The following is a 7,430-nucleotide window of genomic DNA, read 5'->3' on the forward strand; positions in this document are numbered from 1 at the left end:
GGGGCGAGTGGGCAGGATGACAAACGGATGACATCTTTGTGTGTCCTTCTCTCTTCATCACAGATGGCATCTTCCCCAGATGCCCTTGCAGACGTCGCCTTACATCTCACAGGCCTGGCTCACCCATCCCCTGGTCTCACATGGGGAAACACAGTCACCCAGGCTCCAGCCGGGCATGACTGGGGTGGACAGGAGCCCTGCAGCTGAACCACAGAGCTGGGAGGGATATGAGCACTCACGGCTGCAGACACTGAGATTTGCCTTTGCTGGGACACAGCAATGACTGACAGATGTGCCCAGACATAACTGGGACCTAACCAGGACCTAACCCGGACATAACCGGGTCCTAACCAGGACATAACCCAGATATAACCGGGACATAACCAGGACATAACCTGGACCTAACCGGGACCTAACCGGGACATAACCCGGACATAACTGGGACATAACCAGGACCTGCTGGCCGTGGGAGGTGGGAACAGCTCGGGCCCAAAAACCAACAGTGCGGCACAAGCAGCAGAAAGGTGTCCAGAGAGCTGCCCGGGCCCAAGAGAGCTGCGTGGGGTGGCTGGGACACCTGCGGGGAGGTGGGTAGGTGGGGTGCGGGCTCGAGCCCCAGTGCTAGCCCAGTGAGGCAGGTGGGCCTCAGGTGGGGACCTGGCCCCCTACAGTGTCCGTTCCCATCTAGTTTTAGGGCCTGCCTCTGCCTCCTCAGTCTGTGGTCTGGGTAGACCGAGGCCTCTCAGTCACAGCTTCACACCCCTCAGCCATGGGGGCTCGGTGGCCTGAGATGAGCCTGTTCAGAGAGGACTCAGGACTTTGTTCAGAGCTTCATAAAACTCTATTTTTCCTGTTGACATTGAACCCCTTAACTCCCCACTTAAAGCTGAGGCCACTGGAACCCCTGTCCCTGAATCTAGCCCTGCCTGAAGCTGGGGGCGTGTCTGGAACCCCACAGGGTATGGGCTACTTTGGGTTTGCATTTCTGCCATCTTCAAGGGAAACAGCCCACGCTCATCCCGGCTGCTTGTCCCTGGCCTCTCCCCCTTCCCGCAGCCTGATCCCACACCGGGCTGGGCACCCCACTGCAAGGGGCAGACTTGGGGGCCGGGGCCCAGCACAGGGACCCTCCTCCCGACCCGCAACGTCCCTTTCTGGTGTGAGCACCTGTGCAAGCTTGTGCACTCTCACACTGCACACAGAGCGTGGCTGGCTGAAACACTCTCCAAGGAGAGCCAGGGAGTGGCCGCCAGGAGAGAAAGGTGAGTGTGGTAATGGGGAGAGCCAGGCGCACGGGAGCTCATGGAGATCACGGTGACAGTGACGCCATGTCCTGCGGAACTGACTTCCTCAGGGAGACTCCAGCGCTCCTGACCCAGACTGGGAGGGGCAGTGGCAGGCGGTGGCTGGAGCCCACGGTGCTGCAGGCCTGGAGTGGCCCAAACCCCCTGGGGTGCAGAGGACGGGGGTCTGCAGCAGTCTCACGATGGCAGGAGTGTAACAGGCCACTCCGTGTGGCTCCCTCTGCCCTCTGCATTCCACTCCTGCCTTCCAAATGCCTGCTGGTTTCTGTGGTCAGCCCTAACCCAGAGCCGTCTGGCGAGGAAAATTCTAGGAAATTGTCTGCTGCTCAGCAGGGCCCACGTGGCACAAAGCCACCATCGGCGTCAGGAAGGAGTGGCATTGGGTTAGAGCTTGGGGGACAGAGAGGGCCCAGGGGAAGGGACGGCAGGTCTCAAGCCCCTGCGGAGAGAAGACACCTGCTCCACTGGGTGAACAGGGAGGGGGCGGCCTGCGGAGCTGCAGCAGGCTCAGAACCAGGCAATAGCATATCTTCAGGAGCAGGATGACTGCAAGGGGGCACGCTGGGGACCCCAAATTCTCAATTGCCTTGACACGTGGCTCAAGGCACATTCTAACTGCAATTCCAGGAAGAGGCCACCTGACTGGTGTCACCTGGGTCGCCTGCATGACAAACTGGGCCACCACACCCCATCAGAGCAGAAGGCACAATTTCTCTGCTCCATGGAGGCTGGTCCTAGCCTTGAAACTTCCTGGACAGACACAACATGAGGCTTCAAGCATGGGCTTCTCCTAGGCTTCTGTGGCTCTGCTCAGCCTCCTGAGCCATTGAGGGAGAATAAACGCCTGCATCCCACAGAAAGAGGCCCGTGGATTACAGCTGGGCCTGACAAAAGTCCGAACGAAGAAGCAAAGCCCCTCTTGTCACCCTGCAGCCCTGTGATCAAGGCATCGTCACTGAGCGCCCAGGGGCTGTTTGTTACACAGCATTCTCGAAGTGAGAGCTGACTGACATTCCTTTGTTCCTTTTCTAGGGGAGCATGGGGCCTTGGGACCTGCTGTGTCACCAGACAGCACCCACGAGAGCAGACTATGCATCTAAAATCCACTGAGATGCCATTATAGGAAGCAAGAGGGGCGGATGCGGAGGGCTGGAGCCAACAGATGGCTCAAAGGTGGGGCTGGGGGCTGCAAGAAATGGAACATACTTTCTGGCTGTCATCCCACAAGCAAGTTTGAAACCCAAAGGACAAATGGCTTAGCTGATTTATAGGGCCTAATTTGGATCTGTTGGAGCAAATTGAATTTTGAATACAATTTCATGTCAATTAACTTTGCACACAGCATTACAGACGGCAGTGAAGAAATCTCTAAAGCAAAGGCCAGTGGCTAAGACGGAGGAGCTGACGCGCCATGCCGGAGCCACAGATGCTCATAGCACCACTCAGGGCTCTGCCAGAGGACGCTGTGCCAGGGAGCAAGGGCCGTGGATGGGTGAGGGTCTGGGCTGGGGGCTGTGGCTGGGTGAAGGCAGGGGCTGAGGGTCTGGGCTGGGAGGGCCATGGCCATGTGAGGGTTTGGGCTGGGAGGGCCGTGGCTGTGTGAGGGTCTGGGCTGGGGGCCGTAGCTGTGGCCGTGTAAGGGTCTGGGCTGGGGGCCGTAGCTATGGCCGTGTGAGGGTCTGGGTTGGGGGCCAGGGCTATGGCTGGGTGAGGGTCTGGGCTGGGGGGCCAAGGCCATGGCTGGGTGAAGGTCTGGGTTGGGGGCCAGCGCTGTGGCTGGGTGAGGGTCTGGGCTGGGGGCCATGGCCATGTGAGGGTCTGGGCTGGGAGGGCCGTGACCATGTGAGGGTCTGGGCTGGGAGGGCCGTGGCCATGTGAGGGTCTGGGCTGGGAGGGCCGTGGCTGTGTGAGGGTCTGGGCTGGGGGCTGTAGCTGTGGCCACGTGAGGATCTGGGCTGGGGGCCGTAGTTGTGGCCGTGTGAGGGTCTGGGCTGGGGGCCGTAGCTGTGGCCGTGTGAGGGTCTGGGCTGGGGGCCGGGGCTATGGCTGGGTAAGGGTCTGGGTTGGGGGCCAGGGCTGTTGCTGGGTGAGGGTCTGGGCTGGGGGCCGTGGCCATGTGAGGGACTGGGCTGGGGGCAGTGGCCATGGCCATGTGAGGGTCTGGGCTGCAGGAGGATGTACTCCAGTGAGCCTGTGCTTCCTGGCAGGCTGGGGTGGGAGACGAAGCTACGCTCTGCAGAACCCCTGCCTGTGAGTCGCTGTGCGTGGAGGATGGACCCCCTTCCTGGGTGACTGGAAGGATGAGTGCTAAGGGGTGTGATGTGAGCAGGAAAGGGACCTGGGCTGGTGGTGGGGCCAGAGAGCTGAGCCCCAGGGGCCGGGAAGGAGTTGTGGGCAGGATCTGTGGGCCTCCAGCAGAGCGGAAAGAGAAGGGGCTTCGCTGGCAAGAGCTGGGGAAGAGAGAGTGAGGAGGGGGCTTGAGGGCTTGATGGGCGACGGTGCGGTAGGGACATGCCGGGTACTCACCTACGGCCCTGACTGTGCCCAGGGCCCTGACTGTGGCACATTTAAACCCATGGTTCCCAAAGTGTGGTCCCAGACCAGCAGCCCCAGAGAACCTCAGACGTGAGGGGTGGGGAATCCTGGGGTGGGCTCAGACATGTGTGCTCACACCTCCCTCCCGTCACGGATCTGAGGCCTCTATTGACTCACACATGGATTCACACACACACCCAGGGGCTTTCAGACCCCTGACAGCGGGATGCCTCATCACCACACCACCCCCACTTTATAGACGGGACAACGGAAACACAGAGATGTTAAATCATTTGCCCAAAGTATTCTGAGTGGGTGGCAGAGCTGAGGCTGGGGCTGAGGCAAGCCGGCTCTAGAACTTCCCGTCCAGCGTGGTAGCCATCAGCCCCACTGGCTATTATATTTTAAAGTCTATAAATAAAATTTATAATCCACCTCTTCAGTTGCACTTGCCACGTTACAAAGGCTTGAGCCACCTGTGGCTGGTGGCCACCATCAGAACAACCCAGCCGTTTCCCTCCACTTCCGAGCTCTGCAGGCTGCTGGTCTAGGGGTCTCCTAACCGCCGCAGTTTCTACCTTCCAAAGCACCCCATCCTGCCTGGGGCAAGAGAGGGCAGATGTGTGAGCACACAAACTGAAAACCAAACAAGCACAGGAGGTCCGCCCTGCACCGCACCAAGAAGTCAGTGGGAGTGGTGGGGGGGCTCGTGGTGCAAGCTCTGCCCAGGGCCCTGGCAAGCCCCGGGGAGGTTCGGAGTCCTGGGTGGGATGTCTGGTCACTGCGATGTGTGCTCCTGGAGGCACACAGTCCGGTCCACAGGCAGGCAAATACGCATCTGTCAGAAACCACCCCCAGCCCGGCCTCCCTCCCAAGGGCTTCCCATCCAGCACGTAGCCCAGGGGCTTTCTCCTGGAAGAGAAGGTTCCCAGAGCAAGCCCTCTCTGGGGAGCACCTGAGCCCAGAACTCCAGAGATGGCGGCTGGTCCCTGGTTGGCCATCTGAACACCTGGAAATGGATCAAAGGAGAGAAGGCACCTGGGGACGCCTCCCCCAGGACAGCCAGGGAAACCCAGGGGGAGTCCAAAAAGGAAGCCCCTGAGGAGGTCTACAGAGCCCCTGCCCTTCACTGGGATCACGCATCTGAATGTCTTCAGAGACCAGATAAAGAAACAGCGTATTTCTATAATCAGAAACTTCCGGCTGGGCGTGGTGGTTCATGCCTGTAATCCCAGCACTTTGGGAAGCTGAGGCGGGCAGATCACCTGAGGTCAGGAGTTTGAGACCAGCCTGGCCAACATGGCGAAACCCTGTCTCTACTAAAAATACAAAAAAAATTAGTCAGACGTGGTGGCACGGGCCTGTAGTCCCAGGTACTCAGGAGGCTGAGACATGAGAATGGCTTGAACCCGGGAGGTGGAGGTTGCAGTGAGCCGAGATCACGCCACTGCACTCTAGTCTGGGTGACAGAGTGAGAACCTGTCTCAAAAAAAAAAAAAAAAGAAACTTCAAAACCAGAACCTCAGACCTTCCCAAGCAATTGTTCTGGGGAGATGGGGTGCCCACAGGATGCCCTCTGCAGTCTGACTGACCTCTGGGCCCAGCCTGGGGTGGGGTGGCCTCTGGGAGCCTCGGGAGCAGGTGAGGACTCCCAGGCTGCTCGGGAAGGGGTCTGTATCTAAACAAGAGCCTGAAATGCCATCTGGGTGACCCTCGCCCACATTTCCTGGCCTTCTGTCCAGGGAGGGGAATTCGGGAGCAGGCGTGCATGGAGAAACTGCTCCCGGTCCGCTTCTGTCTTCCTAATGAGGCTTTTAAAAATCAAAAGGGAGGATGCTGGAGGGTGAAACCACGGTTTAACAAAACCCGGAATGGGAAGAGGGGGAGGGGGACCCTGCCCCCACCCTGGGGAGGCTTTGACGGGGAACCAGAGAGCGGCCTGGGTGGACAGGAGGAGGCTGGGTGAACAGGAAGTCCCCCCACACCAGTGAGCTACTTTCCCGACTGCCTCAGCCCAGCAAACAGCCCGTGATGCCCGGACCACACCCTTCCTGCCCCGCACAAAAGGCCGCCAGTCGCCTCTCCCAGAGGCATGGTAATGTGGACCCTGCAGAGTGGGCAGGGACCCCTTCCCACTAAGGGCAACCGAGGGCACCCTCCCTTCCGCCCTCCAGCAAACCACCATTCTCCTCCGAGGGCCTGTGCAGGGCTGTGGCCCCGACCTGAAGCAGAGTCCCCATGACTGTGTAGGGCTCGAAGTCGCCACTCCTCGGGGAGGCCCTCTGGACCAACCAATGCCCACTCTCTGTGACACCTCCCAGTTCGATTTTCTTAAGATTATCCCTGGCTGATATTCTACTTGGCCCTGTGTTCAGGGTCTCTCTCCCACTTCTAAGAGGGTCATCTGTCTCAGCCGCTGCGGGGTCACCAACAGCGCCTGGACACAGGAGGCATCCGGCGAATACGCGCTGCGTGAATCAATGACTCCAGTGCCCACGCGCAAGGGGCCCCGGGGCTCAGGAAACCCCACCGGGCAGGCCCCTCCGAGCTCGGCCTGTCCTGGGGGTGGAGGAGGAAGTTCGCCCCGCGCCTGCCTCGCAACCGCAGCCGCCCCCGTGCGCTTCCTGCCCGCGCCGCCCTCCGCACTGCGCTCCGTGCCAGGCAGCAGCCCCCGCCCCGCTGGGCGCGTTCCCGGGGGTCTCGGTGGCGGGAGTTGCTTTCTTGTGGGACTTGGGGGCACGTGGCGCGGGGCGGGGACGCGGGCAGACCCCTCCCGCATCCTAGGAAGCCCGGGCGGGTCCGCGGGGGCGCGGGGAGGGGGCACTGCCTGGCCGAGGACCCTCCCCCGGTCCTCCTCGCCCTTTCCCCGTCCCTTCCACGCTAGCCGAGGGCAGGACTTCGGTTCCGCAGGACCGGAGGCCCCTCGCCCTCCTCGGAAGTCGCCCGCGGCCGAGGACCCCCGCCCCGCAGAGGAGGCTGGCGCTGCCCCCGCCTCCCGCTTGGAGAGTACCGCCCGCAGGTGCCCGCGGAGGGGCTGGAGGGGCCGTGGACGCCCAGCGCCCTCCCCTGAAGGAGCGGCGCCGACCACCGCGGGCTGCAGGAGAGGTCGGGGCGCCGGGGCGGGGCGCGGCTAGGGGGCGAGGCCGAAGGGCGGGCACCTGCAGGCGGGGCGGGGCCTGAATGAACTAGCGCGGCCGGCCGGGGCGGGGCCGGGGTCTGAGTGAGCGGGTCGAGGAGGGGGCGGAGCCTGCGGGGCGGGTAGGGGCGGGGCCAGTGTGAAGGGGGCGGGGAGGGGCGGAGCCTCGTGAGCGGGGCAGGCCGCGTGACCGTGAAGGGGGCGGAGCCAGTGTGAGCGGGGCGTGGTCGGGGCGTGGTCGGGGCGGGGCGCGCGGGCGCCCGCGGCGGCCCTCACTTCCTCTGGCGAGCGCAGCCGGGCGGAAGTGCGTCAGTTGTTATCTGTTCGGGGCGCCGCCGCCGCCGCCTCACGAGCCCGGTGCCCAGGAACCCGGCCGCCTGCCCGCCCGCCGCCCGCCGCGCCCGCCCGGCCCCGCCCGCTCGGCTCGATAGCCGCGCCGCGCGCATGGGGCGCGC

This window comes from Theropithecus gelada, chromosome 11 (assembly GCF_003255815.1).
Source record: "Theropithecus gelada isolate Dixy chromosome 11, Tgel_1.0, whole genome shotgun sequence".
Classification (NCBI taxonomy): domain Eukaryota; kingdom Metazoa; phylum Chordata; class Mammalia; order Primates; family Cercopithecidae; genus Theropithecus; species Theropithecus gelada.